General features: G+C 40.7%; 1 long non-coding RNA gene across 1 annotated transcript; it reads right to left on the bottom strand.

Annotated features, from left to right (window-relative positions):
- Positions 1-421: 421 nt before the first annotated feature.
- On the bottom strand, positions 422-4,568 carry LOC115247315 (uncharacterized). The gene is made up of 3 exons (XR_003886371.1): positions 4,325-4,568; positions 3,102-3,192; positions 422-488 (listed from the first exon to the last, which is right to left on the bottom strand). It is a non-coding gene; the product is annotated as an uncharacterized lncRNA (long non-coding RNA).
- Between the last annotated feature and the right edge of the window lie 19,257 nt (positions 4,569-23,825).

The following is a 23,825-nucleotide window of genomic DNA, read 5'->3' as shown; positions in this document are numbered from 1 at the left end:
ACTCTAATGTCCCCTGTGCCACATTTACTGAAAACATAAAAAGAGAAGATGGCCATTTGAAATTGCTTTTAGCACCTTTGTTTTGTGATCATTTACCTGTAGCCAAGTAAAAAAAAAAGGTCAGCGAGATCTAAGGAGCAGCTCGCAGCCTGTAATGTTCTGAAAAAGCTCTGCTCTCCTTTAGCCCCAGCTCACCATGTCTTACATTCAACCACATCCAGATTTTTATCACAGTGAATTAAACCTTGATTTTTCTGCCCACTCAGCAAGAGAGGGTGGTGGTGGTGGTGGTGGTGGTGGAGGGGGGGTTGAGGGGTCATTTGAAGCTGTAGACAGGCAATCCAGAAATCTATGCAAAAAACACAAACTATTCTTCCCCTGTAAAATTGAAATGAAGCTTCTTGACATTTGTTTGTATTTATTTATTCATTTTCCCACCCATCCTCACGTTCAGGCCATTTTGGTTGTGACCAGGTCTCACTTGATTCCTGCATGGAGGGGAAAAAAGAAAGAAATTAAAATCCATCAGCTAATGTGTCGTCTGGTAATGAAATAAGAATCTGACACTCTCTTGCATTGAAATGCAAAGGAGGTGTCCTAGTACTACCCGAGCAATTTATCATAAAAGCCAGCCAACTTCTACTTAATATACATGAGCTACAGTGAAATATTACCGGGCTTGCCATTATAACAAACTTCTCAAAGTGCGCAGACAAAAGGGTCAAGTATATTATTTTCCCTTACGTCACCATGATGGATGATCTAAACAGCTTTCTGAAGTTGGAGAATTTCACACTTTCTTTGAAAATGTTCTCGACTCGGGCCATTTTGAACAATGCCACCCTTCTCACCCTCTATTCTCTCTTTTTTTTGGAGCAGAGAAAATGAGAACAGAGAGGCAGGGCGGAAAAGTGTCAGCAGGGGTATCAGAGTGCTATTCCACAACTGTAATTCATCTCTGCCAACGGCGCGTCCCCACTTTCCGCCTCGTCTCGTCTGCACAGCGAAATGAGGACCGTTAGCCCACGCTTCCCGACTGTCATCACTTCTCCCGTTGCCCCGGTAACACGGCAACAATCAATTAGACCAAACAACATCAGCAGAAAAACCGTCGGGATTAAAAGACATCATACAATAAATAATCATTGTTAAACAATGCATGCTACTGATTAAGGAGCCTACAATCTTCAAAAAAGTGTGTGTTGATGAGTAATTCTGACACGCTGCCCCGTGTCCCTGCAGCAAGGCGTGCGGTTGGGCACGAACCTGGAAAAGTTGGTGTTTCCGACAAAGGAATGAAGAATGAGAGCAGGGCAACACGACCTTAAACAGGATCAAGTTAAAGCAACAGGAAATTCATCATCGTCGTAGCTTGTAGTGCTAAAGAAATACTGTCCTACAATGCAAGATTGCAAAGAAAAAAGCATCTTTTTACACTTCAATGCAATACATATGCGTGATTTATTATTATTATACATTAGGAGCAGCCCTAAATTTATGAAAATACATCAACAGTGACACGTCTGAGTGGTTTGCTACAGAATGAAGACTGCTGATGTGTGACGCATGTCGTCACTGATGATGTATAATTTATATGACACATTTTCACAGAGGCAGTTATAATGCCATTATCATAGTGGATAATGTTTTTAGTTCTCCCAGGGGACGCCTCTACAAATGACTACGTCTGAAGGAAACCAGGGCCAAAGATTAATGATAAACATGACAAGGACAAATTAGAATGTGTAGAACTTTGCATGCGTGCACCTCACCAAATATCTGGAGGCTGAATAAACAGACATCCGTTTTGATCGACTCCCTGCGGTCCAGTTTCATAAATAATGCCCTGTAAAAGGACTCTCGTCGTTTGTTTTTGACACCAGTTTCGATTGTCATGTTTAGCAGCATAAAGTGACTGAATATACATCATCATATGACTTATAGAACAATTAGGAGTCTCAAAGAATCTAGCATGATGGTATGTTTATGTAATTTCCTAACACAGTTGCCATGTCTGATGACTGATATGTTAAAAATGGTAAATGAAAGATGGTAAATACAAACCGAATATTGGTGAAATAAAGGAAAAGCAACAGTATATTTATGTTTTGCATGTATTAAACTGAATGGAAACAAATCATTCAGTTACAGCTCCACCTTTATTTTCCGGTTTCTGCTCTGAAAATCTTGTCACCACCTCTGTAATCTAGTATTTCCCATCGCTAGCAGCGGCATTCTGATGGGATCTTAAACACTGTAGTAGAGCGGGCATGTATCACCACAGCCAGCCGGACCAGGGAGTGTGATTGTTTCTGATGGGGAACATAAATCCCAATAACCATCAGTGGTGAGCCATGCGAACTGTGAGTGACTGCCACATCTAATAGGAAAGCCGGTCTGCCATCTCCACCTGGGGCTCTGCAGATGGATGGCCGCCTCTCTGTAGTGTGATGGCTCATTGCCCCGGTACAGAAGTCATCGCTGATTAAAATATCCACACTGGGTCCTTATTTCTATTAGAAATTCACTCAGTCCTGTCAGACCTCCTCAATTAAAATACTTGAGCCCAGATATGTAGATGAGTTTGTGTCTGTGTGTGTGTGCGTGTGTGTGTGAGAGAGAGAGAGGGAGAGAGAGGGAGAGAGACATGATTGCAAATGCTCACTGTCACAATTTATCCTGCTGGCAATTAGGAACAATTTGTTTCACACTAACTCATCTTTAAAGTTGGAGAAAGTCTTATTTGATATCAACAGGAGTGGCTACAACTGTCCCCGTCCCCCCGGTACCACTCTCAATCATCACACTCCTCACGAGTGCACGCTAAGGTACGGCGGGAAAAGCTAACGCCTGAATAAACCATGTCGTGTTGGGACTCTGCACTTAAAGTATGCGAGATGTAAATGTATCGCGTCTGAGGCTGAAAGGCATTAAATGCAATTTGATACTGAAGACAAAAGTTTGGAAGTAAAGAAGACTAATGTGCACATCAAACTATGTTAAGTATATTATTAGGTAAATATCAACATTGTTCATTCATCACTGCAAAGAAAATGCATGTTTATACGAGCCACGCTAATATAAATGAAGCCGTCACTCACACTCCTGCACCAGGTGCACGTTTATCCGCACACACACACGTGTGAGCTCTCGCAGCGGCCTTTCCACCGACGGCTACAGCGTTCGCTAGCACTGTTAGAAAAACCGAAAAGTGATGGCAACTTCTTTTCAGAGGCAGTGTCTATAGGCTGAGGCACAATGGAGTATTGCTCTGTGTAACCGAGCTGCTAACAGAGCTGCTAAACTTCTACGGCGATATTCCATTGTGCTCTGAAAAGGGGCTTTTGAAATGCATTAGCACCACACACTTTCTGAAGAAAGAGCAAGCACGGATTTGAAACATCACAATTGAAGGAATAAAGAGAGAGGAAAGAAGAAAGAAAAGCGGGATGCAATCATTTTTTTAAAAGCCTTGCCCAGCCCTCTTGAGATCTCTTTGTTTGCGGACGACTTGATACTGCAAAGTTCTATCCATCCCTCCACCCTCTTTCTTCCTCTTCATCTTTTTTCTTCCGCCGTGGCAAATTTGTTTTCAGGCCCCATAAAATAGCCTTTTCTTATTTCCAGCAGCGCTGTATGCACTGGAAAATCTTTCACATCATATATCCTTAAAAGCACATTACTCTGTCCCATACGCTGTTAAGAGTTAAGAACACAGCTAATATTTACAGCTGGAGAAAAAAGAAAAAAGAAAACTGGGAGAATACGAAAGGATTTTGCTGGGGAATAAAACACCCCCACCCACATATACACACTCACTCGCGGTGTAGCAGTTGAACAATTGCTATTCACAATCCTATCCTTAATGCCTAAGACCAACATAAAAGAGGGGAGTTTAAGAATATAGGGATAAGCCTTTTCAGCTTTTCTAAGTCTTAAGGCTGGTTTATGCTCCATGAATACTGAGCATCGGCAGCCAGTGCTGTTGCCACTCTAAATAGATATTACAATGATTTGGGAACAATGCGTTCCACTGATTCCCTCAGACACAAAAATACATATATGTGTATATATAGAGAACAGGAGGCAAACATTAGTGCTCTCTGACAATACAAGCATTTTTGATGTAGAAGGGTAGAGCAAGATTAATGTCTAAGCGAGAGAAAAGGCGATATAGCACTTTCGGTGTTTGCTAGGAAAGCTGTGGCGCGAAGATGCTTTGAGAGTCTAAATCCCCCCCTGAGTACAATGCAGGGCTGCTGATACAACCAGCAGACACGGGGTCACCTCCCCTCAGGGAGACAATGGAGGCACAACAACATACCGGAGTGAAGAAGCACCGGGGACCACGTTCCCCACAAAGGCATCGGCGAGGAGGCGATGGAAACGGGGAAATGCAATTTGCTAGCATTTTCCTTTCATTATTATTCCCGCTAATAAGCATCAAGGGCTGCTGAATGTCGACTGGGGAGAGAAGAAAGTGACCATTGTCCGGAATTTCTACCCTCACTGAACGCAAACAGCCAAATCTGCCTCGATCGCACACGATCCAAACGTATGACGACGTTTTTTATGGGACGATTTTGAGTCTGGAGCACAAGAGAAGTATGGATAAGCAGCCTCCCCGAGCCTTTTTTTTTTAAGCTTTCCAAATGGCCTCGGGGCTCCAGAACAACTCCGACCCTTGTGTCTCTTCTCCCAATCCAAGATTAGCCTGTCTTCTTGTCTTAATCCAGCAGAAATGCTGCATCCTGACTCTAACACCTCTCTACAATTACTGCACTCCATAATCCCCTGCCTGCCTCCATTTTCCCCACTGCTTTAAGAGGGGTAAAGATCAGGGGTTAGCACTTATCCCTGAGCCCTCCCCTGCCTCTCGCCGTGGCAGTTAAGTGTCTGTGGAAATCACAGAATAAGTAAGCCTTGTGACAGTTTATTAATACTTCTCTCTTCTCTGACCAGTGGTCAATCCCTAAGTATACTGTACTGGATTAAAAAGATTTGCTTGTAGCTCAGGTTGACTTCCACAAAGAGGTATTTCACCACAATTCTCAAGCTCTGTTCACACTAAGATGTCACCCAAAGGTTCCCAAGTTGCATTGTGCGCCACACTGATGGTCTTCTAGATATAACGTGGAACATGAGGCTAAGGTCTTTTATTCATGGTCAGCACCTCCTACGATTTCAAAAGCCACTTGATCCTCTCGGGAGGCAGGGAGCACTCGAGCCTATGGGTTGGAAATGTAGGCGAACCAGGCAAAGGGCTCCTTCAATCAGCAAACTTTGATGCTTTTTTTCTCCCCCTGTTGTTCCAACGGATGGCCGGCTGGTTCCTTTCCACTCGGGCCTGCTGTTTGCAGCAGGGTACACGGCTGAACAACAACAGGCAGGGACTGGAGATGTGCTCAAATGAATCATCCTCCTGGCTTAGCATAGTTTGGCTGCCTCTGTGCTCTGGATAGCTTTAATGTGTTTGTTTGCCTGCAGGCCCTCTGATTCTCCAGCCTGCATTCTTTGCTTTCTAGCGCAGATAGATTAGACTTAAAGAAAAAACAAACAAACAAAACACACACACACATACACATATGTATTTCGAACATCAATGGACTTGAATCGATCAATACCTTATTGTGTTTGTGACGAATGCTGCGCCGGAAAAAGGGGGGGGGAAGCCCAATGTGACAGATGTTACAGTTCAGATTTCCCTTTCATTCGTTTTCAAATCGACACAATGGCATATCGAAAGGCATTTCAAAGGTGGTTTTAAATTGATTTAAGTTAGCGCCTTGTTATAAAGCTGCGTCTTCAAGTATCACAAAAATGACTGGCAAAGGGAGAAAGCCTTCTCCTCCAAGAATCCTGAGCCATTGTAGGCTTCAGCCCAAGCTTTAGATAGAGAAAGGGACCATACTTGAACAGATTTGCTCAGAAGTCCATTCGTAAGATATATATATATATATATTTCTTTAAAATTTGTTTTTTGAGCTCCAGATAGTCATCAAAGTAAATAAACAACATGGTTCCAGAGAGGGGAGGGAGATGAAAGAAGATGGTGGCAGAAATGTTCCACAGCAACAAAATCAAGGAAAATAGAAGGTCATCAGAACCCTCTGAGCCTCCATATCAACTGTCCCAACTGATCTGGAGTCCACAATAAGAAAAAGACAGCACATGTGCATAATATAACGATTGACCTGACATATAACTGAAGCAGCGGAAATAAAATGGGGAACCAAGGAAGCCTTTTATGTTGAGAAAATATGATGTGATTAGAGCTTTTGATGCTGGAAGTGCAATTTTTTTTTCTTCATCAAAAGGTGAGATCTTGAGTTTTTCATATTGCCAGTTCTTAGTATAGGATCATTCAATATCTTCAAAAATGATTACGGCTGCATAACTGAATAATAGCCAAGGGTACAATCCAGTCGGAACCTCTGTTGCCCTAGCTACAGGGACAATAGGCAGGTTTTCATACAGTCTCATCTGTTCCATTTAGTCGACATGATTTTGAGAACTTCTAATCTGCCAGACCCAAAAATATGCCTCTTACCCAAACTGTGATCAATGACAGAGCCGGAGGAGGAGAAAAGGCAGCGAGTATGAAAGCGGTCGCGTGTGGGTCCGGAAAGGGAAGAAGAGGGATCATCCACTCTGCTGCTCTGCAGGACTGGAGCCTCCGAGGGAACAAAATATGCAATTAGAGCCACAATACACTGTGAAGTGGTCATTACTAGAGCTAATGAGTGTGCTATCGCTCCATGAATTAAAGTCCACGCTAACGAGCGCTTGTTCATCATTGGAGAACACAACTCATCTGGTAATCCTATCTCCTGCCTAGCTGTCCACGCGGCGGAGAGAGGAGACGCTCAATTTAGACAGGAAATACGATCCCAACAAGGTTTTACAAAAGAGACTTTACTGAAATTAAGAAATAGTGATGCACAGAACCAGTACAGGCTGGCTTCTGCTAGCAGCAAATACAGAGCGGGGGTTGCTAACGGAGCCTTTTAGGATACATCCCAAAGGGTTCTTGAACAAAATACTCTACACAATAAATTCTGAATGCTGCATAGATTTGTTTAATTGATTGGTTAACCTTAAGATGGGAATGTGGAACTTTGGAAAGTAACTGCCTGAATGTAGTTGAAGGTATAAATGAAGACTTCTGACATGCTTTGAGGGGTCAAGGTGGCTTTATAAATACAGTCCTTCTGTACGTAGTATGACACTGTGGAATTGTTGCATTGCTATAAAATGAATATTCTAATAAAGTTCTCTTCTTATCATTTAGAATTTCCTATTTCTAAATTAATTTCAGACACTTTGAGCTGTGTTTTAACTCTCTTGAAGTTTTCGTCCCCACATGGCCACTAGAGGGCACTGCTGGCAAGCGCGTTTCTGCTGCTGCTGCTGTTGTGTGGCATCCCAGAAAGAAAGCTGATAAAGACAAGACAACTGATAGCTGTTCCAGATAAAAGGGGAGGCAACATGTTCCACAGGGTTCACAGAATTTTTAAACACTTATTATCTATGTGATTCATTCCTGATTGCAAAATATTTTTCACGAGCAAATCCTGCCTCAAGGCGAGCCACATCTCTGCCCCATAGCTCCCGCAAACACTTTGTGTCCTTGTGTTTCTATTTTGGCTTGAAAGGAACAAACTCAGAAGCGGTGGTGGGGGTAGACTAGCCCATTTTTAATAGCAGGAGAGAAATGGGGAGAACATCACAAGGAAAAAATTTAGGAAAAAAACCCAAAAAACAAGAATTGTGAATATTGAGAGGTTTGGGGTTTGGTTTTCTTTGTGCGTGTGTTTGTTTTCTTTTTGTTTCCATGGGGTGATGTTTTGGCTGTCACATTTGGATGAGCAAGTTTTTCCTCTGCCATTGTTGAGTCTTTAGCACTCTGCTATGACTCATTTCATGCCCTGTAATTACGTTTGGGGGGGGAAAGGCAGACTTTAATTCTTTTTAATTGTGTACGACTAAACAAACTGTCTGCTAAAAAAGAAGATATAATGAATTTAACCTCCGGGGCCAATATCCCCACATAAACCTTAACAGCATGAAGATAAAAGATGGAAAAATAAGGCCAAATAGTGATTAGCTACATGACAAGAACACTGGTTCTTATTTAAGAGGAAAAGTGCCAGTGATTTCAGGTACGAGTGAAGTATTTTAGGTAAGTTTGCAAGTTAACGAGACACTTAATTCTTCTTATTAAACAGCGCTGTAGCAGATCCGGTGGAGCTTCGTGTCAGTGGTAAATCTCGTCTCTGATTGCTTTCTCTTGATTCATCATTGTCTCATCACCCCAAGGCTTCAACAAACAATTCCCATGAACACAAGTCACGGCACATCGTTCACCTTTCACAGTACAAAGCCATTAACGCACTATTACTTTTCATTATTTAATCATCCGTTTTGAACAACAGTCTGAATGAGTCTCGTGTTTAATTACGATGTGACTTTTATGTGGAACCATACTTCCAGGAAAAAAAGATTGGCATCATCCAAATCGGGCGCTATCTTATTCTTTTTGTTGTGTAAGAGCGCGTGATATAGAGTGTCAGCTGCACCATCTGTGTGTACGAGCATTGATAGATAAACACTGAGACACACGCCATGATGTGCAATCAGAAGCCTCCGAGGTTAGCCGCGCTAGCATCGCCCCCAAGGGACCGCTGTGCAAACACGTGCACTCTAAGCTGCCACAAGGGAGCAAAAAAGGGAAGACAATCAAGATTAGCGGCCGAGATAATCTCTGTTTAGGACACTACATGCATTTAGGTTGAAATGGGAGCTGCTTTTGATCTTCCCGTTGACCATTTGCTGGAAAGAGCAGCCTCTGAGGAACGTTAGCACCGATGGAGCCCAAATAAACGCACCGTTAATGGGACTTCAGACAATATCTGACATTAAAACCCAATTTCAAACCACCTATTGAGGGGTCGGCCTCATCTCAGCTGTGCTGGGCTGCAATCATGCTGCGTGCACACAAACGATGCTTAACCACAATTAACCTGGAGACTGTGCTGTGGACTCCACCACCATTCAATCTCACTTTCATATCACCAAGAAGTTCGAAGGGAAGAGATTGTTTTGGCTCCCCTCTCATCAAGTATTAATAATTGATTGATGCTTCCGGGACACATTGTGCAACGTTTCTTCAGGGGCGATCGAGAAACAGACCTCAAGTGGGAGGAGAGGGCACCCAGTGGTGCTTTGCTTGACCCAACCGATCCTCCATTATTTATTACAGCAAAAAGGATCCCAGCAGATGGGTTGAGAAGGTCAGTCCACATTTAGTGCTCCCTTTACACACATCCCGGAGGTTTAGATTGAGCATTTCGCGCTACATTGCTTCTCCCACACGTGTCCTGATTTGATATTAATATCAATCTTCTTTTAACCCTTTTTTTTATTAGATTAGCGCTGCCCGTTTTCTCCAATTCAGATCTTCATTTGGGGCTAAAAGAGGGCGTTTTAAAACACAATATGGTGAAATACTATCGAACGCACGCAATTGTGATTGCTAAAAAAGCACCAGCTTTGTTATTTTTTGAAATAAATGGGAAAAAAAAGAGCAACTCTGAAGCTAAAGTTAAAGAACCCAATCTTTGGTCAATAGATATAGATGAATAAAGCAAGAACCATTGCTACTGCTTTATTTATGACAGGTTTTTGTGCACCCCTCTTCACTACTTCCTGACTTTCCATAGGTTTACATTCTGAACATTCCAGTTCGTACTCTTATCACACACTGGTTTGGATTGGGAGTGATCGAGGACATGATATGTTTAAACTTCAGCCTTAACCTTGGCGTGTTACCTTAAAAACCTTTAATATCACACTACAAACACTATTTTTCTTGCTAAAGACGAGCTTCATCTTCATCATTACATTTTATTTGACAAGTCATCATATTTAAAATGTAAAATCTTGTCTTTTTATGAAGCTTTACAGATAATTTGGGATTTTGCAACATAACTGTCTGGAACAATGGAGACCTTGTGCGCGATCCTGTCGGAACCAAGTGCTAAAGTCCACATGCTCAGAAATGTAATGAAAAATACTTTCTGTAATTCAAAGGTTTGTAGTCGAAAATGAATTTCATGTGTAGTATTCTGAGCTGCATTACAGTCAGAAAACAAAAAATGACTTGCTCGCAATCCAAAAGTGACTAAAATGGTTCAGACTGACATAACAACATGCATAAATGATGCGTAGGCCTCCAAGTATAGAGAAATATAAAGTGTGTATGTCCAAACATATGTCTAGCTTAAAACCACTTAACATCTCAATCTCTTTCTCACGCATGTAAGAGCTGTTTAAACCATTTAATCACATAAAACATTAAATGTTTTTACAAAAAAGGAATTCTGTTTACATGTAGACGCACACAAAGGATGTGTGCACACAAACACTGATGGCTAAAGAGCTGAAAAGCATGTGGCAGCAGGTCAAGTTTTCCTGTCAACCTGCCTTTGTTAACACTGACACCAGTCCCACTCAGTCATAAGCAGGGTCAAAGTTCAAACACCCAACACTTGCACAGACATTAACAAATGGCAACAAAGCATGACCTGGGCCCCCCTGAGGCTAAGACAATAAAGTGCTGCAGCATAGCTGCTGCCAGCTTCCCTCTATCCACTGTGACGATAATTCTACATGAGAAGTTAGCCTGTGAAGAAGCGACATGGCGCAATCCATCAAAGGCTAGCACAGCGGAGGCCAAAGCACTGCGAGGAAAAAAGGTGAGAAGCAACCTTTAAGTCTCTTATCATCTGATGAAGAAAAATTACATGGCTGCAACCCTGAAACATTTAATTAGCAGTTTGTGTCCTATCACATTTTATCGTTTCACTTCTCTCCAGCTGGCCCGGAGCAATTTGTAGAAGGAGTGATCCTCAATTCTTTGTGTAAATCTTTTGTTTCTGTCGCTTAGTTTCTTTCAGATCTCCTCGTTTTAGAATGCATGAGAACTCTCTATAACAAATAAGAGGGCACAACAAATGAAATCCCCTCCAATGTGCCGGCGACTCTGGGACATGGTCAGACAGGAAGATCCCCTCTTAGCAAAGCTTTTTCCTCATCGGTGTCGAACTTGGGAATCCGCGGTTTGGTAAAATTGTGTTGTTGGGTCACCTTGAGCGTTTTGGTGCGCGACATGAGGATCCTGACGCCGTCTCTGGTGCGCTTCACTGAGTACTTCCTGGAGCGAGACACTCTCACTCCAGCAGGGATTTCCACACACCAATGCTTGAATCTTCCTGAGGGCTTCCATGGCTAACCATTAGCGGTGGATTAGAAAAACGTCTAAACGAAGGAGGAAGGGCTCCAGGGGTGAGCAATCAGGTGACTTTCATAACCGATGCCTTCTAATGACCGTCTAGTACTCAGCCAATACAAAAGGTGAAGGTGAAGTTTTATCATTATAATTCCTTCAAAATAGACACAGAATTAAAAAATACGATCACATTATTGAAAATAATGTGTTTATTTTGTTTTTACGCTATATGGATATTGCTGTGCATTCAAAAGAATATGTCTCCAGCAATTTAAAGCCAATATTGGCCACGTGAGATAGAAAAAGTCTGGATTTTGATGCAGTAGAACACCTGCAATTGGTCATTAAAGTGACCAGCCATGGACGTTGCGTTGAGTGATGTTAGTGATAAATAAGTTCAAGAATATTGGGATTTTACTTGATATATTACCAAACATTAAACCTTAAAAAAAAGGAATCGAAATGAGCTCACGTTCCATATCTGTGTTTTGTATTGTCCTTTAGTTACACTATTAAACCTAATGAAAATTCCAGATAGATTTCCCCCCACTGTTAACACTGTGACCACAAAGATGACCCAGAGGACTCGTACCTATAGGGATCACTGAGGTGCAACCGAGTGAATCTGAACGTTGAGCCTTTATTTGTCAGAGACAAAGGTTGGGTTTTTACGCCGAGGTCACAGTTGCATGGAGAAGAAAGCAGGACCCAACCAGGTAAATAGGATGTTATTGTCCCATCACAAAGGAATAATCTTAACCCTCTGACCTCATCAGCTTTGGAGAATGTCTTTCTATTCTCAGTCAGTCATCAGTAAAGACAGCCTGACTCTTTTCAACCCACAGCCCAGACACCACAGGTATTTTTGCCCTCAGGGCCAGCTGTTGCACTTGCAGAACAGGATATGAGCACTTCAACTTGTGGCGTGTTTTTTTTTTAATACCTGCTGTCAATCCATCAGAAACCAAGAAGGCAATATACAAAAACATTTAAGTACCTGTGGTAAAATGACTCAGCATGCTCATGTTGTGTACGCTCACATGAAATTGTCATTAAGTCAGTTCCCTTTGTCAAACTGGAATACCATTTCTCTCTACTGTGTTAAGCTAGCAAAGAGACACTCACACACTCAACATTCATGCGCCCACATAAATATTCATGTCCGTTGCTGCCCCACATTTCCTTCCAAATGACTTTTAGAGAAATTTTGCTCGTTGTGTGATCCACACTAAGCTGAAGGCTTTAGCAGATCCAGAACTTCAAGTGCTGAAAGCAAATGCAACTCAATCTTAGAATTTAAAAGGCTTTTTTTCCCTTCTTCTTCTTCTTCCTTAGGCAGCCTGCAGCCAAATGGCACTTGTGTTCTGACACGGCACATAAACACACACAAAAGAAGTTATTAGCGTAGATGCAAATCAAATTACTAGCAGTGTAAACTGCTATTCCTCCCTGCACTCGGGCCTGTAATTACTCTGGCTTATAGGACTATAATGAATACTAATGACACACTACTGCATGGCCATCTGTCTTACACTTGTGTGAGGTTGGACGGTTTTCACTTAAGTTATGAAAGCTTGAATTGGTTTCAGTGCAGTTTCCCCTTTATTGAATAGTCTCTGCAAGATTAAAGCACACAGAGATTTTAGTGAGGAACAGTTGCCTGAAATGTGTTTCAAGAGGAAATCGTATAAAAATTAAAGGCCATAATTGGATGCATTCAACCATATCATATATAAAGCGTATTTTTGCATTTCAAAGAGGATTACAAATTCAGCTGCACAATGAGTCCTTGTGGAAATGACAACAGTTGCACATGCCTCAGAACATGAATCTGTCAGTGTTCCTCAATGAGCCGGTGCCGTTGCCGACTGCAAAGGAATCTAAATACTCACAAATTACAACAGTCATCCACATAAATGCACAGTTTAGCCTAAATCTGTGCTTCTGAAAAATGTGATGTCGGCTGTTGGATCTTACACAACATTAGACACTTTTTTTTAAATATTCCATGCCGAATGATGATTAAACTTCCTTTTTTCATATTATTTACTTTTACATTTTGTGGATATGTGGGAACCAAACACATGATTTTTCTCCTGCAAGAGCTAAAACATCACAACAAAAAAAAAACATGTTGAAGTAGACTTGAAGTTGTGTTTTTCTTCCCCGTTGTAAAATAATAATTATAACAAGATCAAACATGATCAAACTTCCTCCAACAAGAGGCTGGGTGCAGCCACGGAGCTACAGTGGGGAGCTTTGGTTTCCAGGGGATGTTCACAGTAGAGGTGTTGTTCTTCCACCTTCAGAGGAGCCAGTTGAGGAAGCTCTAACTTTCTTTCCTGAGACATCTTGATGGAGCTGGAGCAGGAGGCTGTGGAGAGGGTGGTAAAACCAGTGGGACCTCAGACACATGTAAGCAAAGGAGACCGACTGGAACAGACATCAGTTCTGCAGCGGCCAAATCCACTTATTAAAATGGTGACATGAAACTCTGCTAATGCGTCCCTGTTCAGCAGTTGCTGTTGACATTGTATTTTTGCATCATCAGCCAAGCCCTAATAGGTTATGATCAATTAAATAAGATCACTTGAATGGCAAATGCAAAATGAGATCAAAGCTACATATCTTATGGCGGCTGACCTACAGAACCTACCTGATACTTGATCACATGGAACATGACTTAATGGACTGTGATTCATCATCATAATAGCAGGTGCTGTAACAATCTTTCCCACTGTAATAAGAAACGTGTTGTCACACCCATTACAGAAATATGTGAACCGCATCTGTTGATGGAATGAAACTTACTGTGGGAACATTTTTTTGCAACGAGGCAGACATGTCAATGATCTCATGAGTAGTTGCGTTCCTAATAAAGGTACTTTGTCAAAATTAGACCATTTTTGTTTAATTCATCCATCTGTATCCACCAAGATTTTGATTTCATATCTTACACATGGCAGGTATAGACAGAATAGATGTTCTATAGCCAGGTAAAAAAATGAGTATTAAAAGTTTAGCTCAGACTTTGCAATTTAATCAGTGTGTAATGTTGGAAAATGCTAAACCCATCAGACACCATGGTAGCATCAGTGCCAAAACATTTGTACAATGTATAAGAAACCTGTATAAGGAGAGGAAAGAATCTTGGACACTACATGTGCTTTCAGTGTCATTTAATACTCCCAGAGCTATAATGTGATGTCCTACATTAGATAAAAGCTCAAATTTTATAATGAAATAAATATAAAATTGAAGGTAAATCATTAATTCTGACTCATTTTTGCATAAGGAATGTATTAGTTCCATATCCTAATAGCAAATTGCATCTTAATATCTTTAATAAAATAAAAAGAGTAGGCATTTTCTTAGATGTTTAGAATACATGTGGTCCACTGCATATATGATAACCCCCCAAATCCATGCATGGATTGTAATGGAGTTAAATCTAATCGTCAACAGCATGACGAGATAGTTGCTATGTACTAACAGCGCATTACTTTATCTTGGAATCATGACAATAGGGTGACACAGACTGGCAAGACCTTGCTCTGTGGAGAATCTGCTTAATTGATGATATCATAGATTTAACTGGTTTATCAGCCGCAACGTCTGTAAATATTTCTGTCCCATGGACACAAGAGCAAGCTGATGTGGCCCCTCAGAGGCCTGAATAAGGAGTTTAGGATGACCTGCAGCGAAAGGTCCCTCCTACAGCGAGGAACTGCTGCCGTAGAGAGAAACCTGGACAAACCGGGAGATAAGGAGTGGAAGAAAGTACAGACGACAGCAAACAATTGACACATCTGCATCTCTCTTTTTTGTGACCAGCAACAACCAGCATTTTTAAATCCTCCATTTCTTGCTATTTTTATACAGGAAACCCATCAACCATGATGCTGAAAAACTGAAAAGTTGTTAATCAAGAAAACGTTTCGGCAACTTTTTTACACCATTGTGGTCTTTGATGTACTGACTTTTAGTTATTATTGGCATTTTATTTTTAATAAAATGGGAAACTGCCTAATGCATACTTAATGTACAGATATTTGCTTGTACCGGTAAATCATGTGTAGAAGGAAGCTCAACTCAATAGATGATCAAATGTGTTTTTCGCTGTGTTTCTGCCTCATGAAAGCTATATACACGGTTCAACAAATAAATAATGGACCACATCATCACCACAGTGTGATTCCAAATCTGTCACACTTCCAGGATATCCACCTGTCCAGGAAGCAATAACGTCTGTTTTCAATTTCACCTGCCATTGTGCAAATGGGACAAACTGGTGGAAAGGACAGGCAATTAGCAAGACAGCACCTGTTCAGGAATAGTTTTGCAGGTGCTAGCCACATAACATTTCTCTCAAGTCAACAATTTTGGCTGATTCTTGGCAAGATTTGCAGTTTTTTTTTGTTGTAGCTGTCTTTTCTATCCATCACCAGTAGTAGAAATATAAGGTGGTAGCCACAGCCCAGACATGTTGCTCATGTAAAAGGTTTGATGCATTCTCAAGAAAGTGTAAGATACTAGGAGACATGCCTTTACACCAGAGGAGGGTGGAGGACAACTACCCAGCAGCAGGACCGTTATTAGTTTCTCTCCTTCGGAAAGGAGGAAGAGAAGAACTCCAGCAGGCCACATCAAATCAAATCAAAGTCAAATCAATCTTTATTTATATAGCATCTTATACAATCAAAATTGTTTCAAGGCGCTTTCCAGAATCCCAGGGCCTGACCCCAGACAAGCAACAGTGGCAAAAACTCCCCTTTAACAGGAAGAAACCTTGAGCAGGACCAGGCTCATGTAGGGGGACCCTCCTGCTGATGGTTGGCTGGGTAGAGAGAGAGGAGAAGGGGGGGAGAGGAGAGGAGAGGAGAGGAGAGGAGAGGAGAGGAGAGGAGAAGGAGAAGGAGAAGGAGAAGGAGAAGGAGAAGGAGAAGGAGAAAGAGAAGGAGAAGGAGAAGAGGCGAACCCTCAGGAAACCATACATTGTTTAGCAAAGAGAGCATCCAGACATTGTGTAGCATTTAAACACACAAACTAATGTACCACATTATTAGATATATTGTTGTAAATTTCTTCTGGTGATAGTCGAGATGTGCTGATGAGGAAGGAATCTTCGTAGACTCCGACTTGGTTATAAGAGATGTTTATTGGATAGAACAGTCAGGTATCTATCGGACGCTGCAGCTTGCCCCAGGGAGGTTTCGTGGGCCAAATGGTGAAGATCTCTGAGGTGCTTACATCGATTGCCCCTTCTTATACGGTCAGGTAAACACATTCTTCTCTGATGACCTCATAACACAATATTGCAAACCCAATGGCATAGAGTTCAGTTCGTACCAAAAATGGGAGTAGTAGAAAGGCTTCATGATACACATCCTAATATGGAGAACAACCAGGAGCCTACAGGCCCCAGCATCACCTCTTAGCATCACCTCTTAGCAGCTCCTCTTAGCAAAAATAATACTTTTTATTTTTTTCTTTAATTAGCTTGCATCTTGCAGCTATTGCAGCAGTAGGCAATTCACATGATGCTGTTTCCAATCCTCAGGGTCTCTGAAGACGTTTTGATCCTTTTGTGTTAACAACATAGAAAGTATTCAGTGCATATAGATAAATACTGTCACACATTAAAGTCCATAGCCAGATGGGTAAAAGGCAGAAAAAAGATTTAGATCAAATTGCAATCCGGTAAAGGCGAAAACTCGATGGTCTCAAAATTAGTGTCTGTAGAAGCATAAAAGGTAAATACATTTCTAATCCTTGCACTGTATCTGATCCAAAATATTGTTGCATTTGCGCTTTCTTTAATGTGCCAAGCAACCTTGAAAAGACTTTAATCTTTATTGAATGACAATACAACACCAAGGACAGTAGCATCAGCACATCTCTTTGACTTTTTCCAGACTTCAGTGGGCCATTTCAAAGAAAATCTGGGATCATTCAGGATGCTGGAAAGTTAAAATAAATAGACCCTGTCAAAATAGCTGAGGGTAGAAGAAGGTAGAGAAGATTGTCTCAAATAAAAGACACACCACTGAAATCCGTCTGAATCCTACTTAAGTCACCATAAAAGGGAGAGAAAATAGTGCACTGGTAAAGGTCAGTGGGAACCTAGATCACAGACCCTGAAACATGGGACACAGATAAAGCACACAGTGTGAAATATATCAATTACACTATGACATTTTCCAGGGAGACAAAAGAGGCTGATATAATTCTCGAAGATATTGTGGTGCTTGAGACACAAAAGCGTCTTTAGAGCCCCGTTTCTTTTAGAATCAACTTGTCCTCATATTGTGTCATTAATTATGGGTGTTATTTGATGGATTCAATAGAATTAAGTTATATTTTCACATTAAAAGCACGGGAAGTGCAAGTTTGTCTCAGCAATTCAGAATAAATATTGATCCTGTAGAGATCAGAAGAGAGGAAATACAAAGGAATTTGGTGAGTCACTGTGTAAAAGCTGTATCTTCTTGATGGATGGATGGATGGATGGATGGATGGATGGATGGATGGATGGATGGATGGATGGATGGATGGGTGGGTGGGTGGATGGATGGACAAATGATGGATGATTGGATGATGGATGGATGGATGGATGGATGGATGGATGGATGGATGGATGATTGGATGATGGATGGATGGATGGATGGATGGACGAACAATGGATGATGGATGTATAGATGGATGATTGGATGATGGATGGATGGATGGATGATGGACAGACAAACGATGGATGGATGGATGGATGGATGGATGGATGGATGGATGGATGGATGGATGGATGATTTGAGGATGGATGGATGGATGTTGGATGGATGATTGGAGGGTGGATGATGGATGGATGGATGGATGGATCGATGATTGGATGGATGGATGGATGGATGGATGTTGGATGGATGGATGATTGGATGGATGGATGATTGGATGGATGGATGATTGGATGGATGGATGGATGTTGGATGGATGGATGATTGGATGGATGGATGATTGGATGGATGGATGATTGGATGGATGGATGTCCTCACATCTACTAAATATTAATCATACCAAATCCTGATTTGACTGGCAAAGGTGGGAGCTGGTTGAGGGTTCCAGCTTGGTTCCAAGGCTGAGGTCAGCCCTGGGGTTACGTCAGGTGAGAGTTAAGGAGTCTGTTGGTGTAGGAAGACGGGTAACATACTGTGTTTGATGGTCCCCACAAAGTCAGCAATGTGAAGACGTTTGAGTATCAGTTACATTTGTTGTTTACATTGCACATTATATCTTCTCAATTTTTACATTCACAACTCATCTTTTTTCAGAACTATGTTATTCAAAGGAAAACATGTTTGCTATTGCCAGCAGCAGTCTCCTCTGGACACTGTGAGTTACAATTCTCAAGTGCACTTAAAATTCTGCCAGTTACCTGTATCACTTACTTACTGGCCACTTTATAAGGTACACTTATTCATTTGTTCGTTAATACATATATTCCATTCTAGCCAATCACAAGGCCACTTGTCAATCAATTTAGGCATGTCGACGTGGTTTAGACAAATTGCTGAAGTTCAAACCAAACATTATGAGGACGATCTACTGGGATTTTTATGTGAACCACAGCCATCTGTAGGGTTAACATTTAATGGTCAGTGTGGACAAAAAAGCCTTATGAGAGGTCAGGGGACAAAGGGCCAACTAGTTCGAGATGATAGAAAGGCAATAATACCTCAACAAACCCTTTGTTGCATTGAAGGAATGCTCAATTATCTCTGAACGCACAATAAATTGAACCTTGAGGAGGCTGAGCTACAGCAGCAGAAGACCACACCGGGTGCCTCTCCTGTCAGCTCAAAAGAGAGAAATTGAGCAGTAGAAGAAAAACATTCTCTGGCATCAATTTCAGGTGCAACCTTCAAATGCTCACATAGGACCCTGCAATGGGCTGGCGACTCATTCAGGGGCGTACCCTGCCTTTGCCCACATGCAGCTGGGTAGGCTCCAATGCCCTTGCCATGACTCCCAAAGGGATAAAGTGGTCAAGAAGAGACAAAGACATTCAACTGCTAGAATTGGAATTTGGTGTAAAAACATGAAACCAGGCATCCAACTTACCTTGTATCAATGGTTCAGGCAGCCAGTGGTGTAATGGGGGATTTTCTTTGGCACATGTTGGGCCCCTTAGCACCAATTGAACATGATTTAAAAGCTGCAGCCTACCTAAGTGTTGTTGCTGACCATGTCCACCCCTTTATAGCCGCAGTGTGCAACGTGACAATGTGTTTACTGTACTCCACAGTCACCAGACCTCAGTCCAATGGAGCACCTCTGAGGTATGTTGTTTAAAGTAGGCGGTGAAGAATTAAGGCTGTTCTGATGGCAAATTGGGTCCAACCTTTTACTACCAAGCTGTACCTAATAAAGTGGCCAGTGAGTGTATGTTTTAATAGAAAAAATAAGACAAAGACAACTCCATCTGTGCTGCTGTACTAAAGCAGTAGAGGTTTGAAAGTTAGATTTGATCATTGAAAGCAGTAGAACAGAAGCGTGTGGTATGACTTTGTCTTAAATAAAGCTCGATTCTAAACCAAGTGCCTGGAGGAACCTGGATGTTACATTATTCAGCAGTAATTATCTCATTCATCTGCTGCTCTATGCCTCCTCTGCTATTTTCCACTCTAATTGGTTGGCACAATCAACAATAAAATGTCTATTGGTGATAAAAGTCTACACATACTCCACACAATTCATTGATTTGCCATAGAATGAATGTAAAGCAAAGGGGACATTATCTCTCGCTCATGTTGCTCTTGAGCCAATGTAAATTGATACAGAGAGCAAAAAGAATGCTGCGCTGCTCATCTACAAGGTTTCCTGCCATTTGTTTTAAGTATTGCACATTATTCTTTCAAAGAATCCCCCATAACCATTTGACTGTGGTGATGAACGCACCGCTTGGTTTGATCATGTACTGCAGAATCTGACCTAAGGACCTCTCAACTATTACTGGGACATAAAGCATAAATGTATACAGACCAAATATTATTACAGGATATCCAGTGTTCTGCACTTACACCATGGAACTAACAGGAAACGTGTTTTAATATTGATAAAACTCGAGTTAATTAAGTCTATAAAGTAGTCAAAGTTGCTTAAAAAACTTGATAACTGTTATTTTTATGTCTAATTCTCACATAGGGTTAAGTTACAGCTGAAAATATTGGGCCGGGCACCAAATATTTTAAAGTGCATGCCAGCTTTAAAAGCCTCTATAAGTTAATAAATGAGCACTGATGTATTTCATGATCTCCCTGCAGTAATTGGTCTGGGTACTTTAGAACATTCGAGTCTGTCACTTCTAAATAACATCTCAAGTGTCCTTCGATAAAATGTTACAATTGTTTTTGGATTATTTTGTCAAACAAGTAGCTAAAAGTTGTATTAAATAACTTTTTTAATGGGAGAAATGAGAGATATGCTAGTCAACCATTCCACATCCCTTCAAGAAATAGAGATTAATTTGAAGGTAATCATAAGTGTGAAAATTGCTGTTATCTTCTCACTATTCCTTTGACTGCTAACGGCCTGTCTGGCTCTGAAGTCACTCCGTAATAAATATTCATATACCTTTCAGGGTCTTTGTAATGTTGACTACCTTCCATCAGTCTGATCTGTTTTGGCAAGGCAAGCACACATGAAGGAAATAAATTTAGAGGAAAAAAAACATCCAAGTAAATAAATAAATAAAAAATAATGACAATGAATTAATGTGGGGGACTTTGGAACATCAAAGGATTCTCTATCTTTGTAACATGTAAACAGTACATGCCTTCACTGAGTGGAAGAACCTTTTAATGATCCCATGGAAGATTGCCACATCGACAAGCATCCTGTAATAAATAAATTTAACAAATATTTCTGTAGGGTCTTTTCAATGGGAAAGAGAGCCCAATGTTGTTTTTTAAGATAAGTGGTCTATACATCCCCTGCTCCTTCCTGATTAGTCTAATCCAGTGAGAAGTGCATGCAGGGTTTTGATTGAGTCAGCCGCTGAGGACCCTGAGGGGAACCCTCCTGATAAGTGCCTTTACCTTTCACCTCCAGAACCCCACGCACGTCGCTTCACCATATCCCACTCCTTCTAATCTCATTTGGCCCAGGAAGACATGCTCAGGCACAAGAAGCTACGATTAGCATCCTCTTTACCAAGGGATTCCACGGGCTTGGACTGCCAGTGCTGCCCTCAACCTGAGACGCTGAAGGCGCTAAATCAGCTAGGTTGTGTCTGTGTGTCTGTGTGTACCTGTGTCTGTACGTGTGTGTGTGTGAGTGCGTGTGTGTGTGTGTGTGTGTGTGTGTGTGATGATCAACATCTACAAGGTTTTCCAAATCTTGATTCAGGAGTAGCAAATCACTTTGAATGGGATTATGATTGGAATTCAATGTTCAAATTGTAATTTGTAAAGTCTTGTATATATAAAAAAAAAAAAAGGTTTTCAAGTAAAAACAGAGATTAAAACATATCAGTAAAAATGTGTGAGGAGCATCAAGCATCTGCAGGAACATTGCTTCAGCTGAATATTTCCTCCTAACCTCCTAAATAAAATCAAAGTAGTAACGTTTAATATTAATATTGTTTTATTATTGTTTTGTATAAAAAACACTCACATCATTTTAATGATATTTAAAGATTTAAGCTTTAGAAGTCAAAATAATTGTGCTGTTTCCTTTCCCCTCTGTATGCATACCAGTTAACAACTCATTTTTAATAAGCTAATTAAGATGAAAATCAATATGTAGGCAAATTTTAATTACTGCATCTAATGATGGCATCAGTCACATTTTTCTGTTATTTTCCATATCTATTTTCAATCATTTAAATGCAATAATAATAAAAAATAAAATAAAATAAAGTAGGTGTCTACATATGAATGAGCAAAGATATCAACAAATTTACTACTTTATATATCACATTGATGTAAAGGCAAATTATGCTAAATGGAAAAAAGCTAACAAAGCAAAATGATTCTAACAAGTGTAAGAAAACAGATTTTACAAAATGACATTCAACAAGAACCATAATAATAATAATAATAATAATAATAATAATAATAATAATGTCGGGGGTCTAAGGAATTACATTGAATATTATGAAATATGACTAACAAAGCCATACACCCTGAATTAACAGCATATCAATTTTGAAGAACAACATCATGAGAAATTTCCGAGTTAACAGTTACTTCTATAACAAAACTCCCACACAAAAAGTGATGAATGATGATAATTCTTGTTTTTTGTTCTTTGGCCATAATTGCTGAGTGTTATTTCACCTAAAGTGAAAGTGTGACGTTAGCGTTGAAGCCACATGGAGCTAATGACTTTTAGCTGAACCGCACCTGGCTTTTAATTCTATATAAAAGTATATTAAATAAATTATAATAACAGGCTCATTTTGCGGATAAATTCTAAATGTTACGTTGAATGTTAAAGGATATGAAAGATTCTATATTTAAGAACCCTATCTTATCTTTACCTACAGCTATAGAACATGCGGCGCGGATAAAGCATGATCCTTCGGCAAACTATTATTGGTCCCAGTAAAGAATATTTGGCTCCTGAAAATCCAAAGATATGTTTTCATAACTACATTGTGAGTTGTGGTAAGCTCGTCAAATTAGAAGAAAATGTCCCAGGAGCATCAAAGTGCAGAGATTACTTTTGCGCACATTTCCCGATACGACAGCAGATTCTCATGCCGGTGTTTTCCATCCATGCAACCGATCATCTTTGGAAAAATGACCACAAGGGCGTGCACGAGCGTGTGCACGGCCAATAAATACTATTAAAGGGAGGAAGAGATGCGCTGTCTTTCTATCGCCTGGATAAAGTCTTGGTGTAAATCATTTTTCCCGTCTGGTGCAGCGCATTAAACAGCCGTGGCGCGATTCCTTTTCTCTCAGCTCATCCGTTTCTTCCCTTTCTTCTTTATCAGCGCCTTCACCATTTCATTGCTTTCAAATGAGGATTCGGGAACCCCCAAAATTCAAGCCCCGCGTCTTTAAACAACACAACTGTACGGGTTGTACTTTTGCTGCCGTCGAAATGATATCCCAGATTCAATTTTAGATAGACTGGGATTTAGCCAAATGATGATTTCTCATTTGGTCTTTGGGAGACAATATTTAATGTGCTTAAACGAGACGTCCCCCCCGCACAGACACACACACACACACACACACACATATATATATACATATGTATATATATATATATAAATTAGCATTGATTTCTTATTGAAGATAACATCTTCAGATTCATCATCAGCAGGCTATTTATTTCTCAACCTCTCCTCCGGGGGCTTTTGATTTCGGAAATTAGCACGCCTTAATCCAGAACCACATTCTCAACAACCACTTATCAAAGCCCATTTACTGAAGACGATTTCAGGGTAACATTTAAAGACAATAATGTAATGACCCATGTCTTTTAATTAAACACGCCGTGTCCCGCTCCTTACGCATTTCACTTCCATTTCTTT

The sequence above is a fragment of the Takifugu rubripes genome, chromosome 20 (assembly GCF_901000725.2).
Source record: "Takifugu rubripes chromosome 20, fTakRub1.2, whole genome shotgun sequence".
NCBI classification, from domain to species: Eukaryota; Metazoa; Chordata; class Actinopteri; order Tetraodontiformes; family Tetraodontidae; genus Takifugu; species Takifugu rubripes.
Note: the sequence above shows the minus strand (reverse complement) of the source record. Positions and strands in the feature narration are given on the sequence as shown.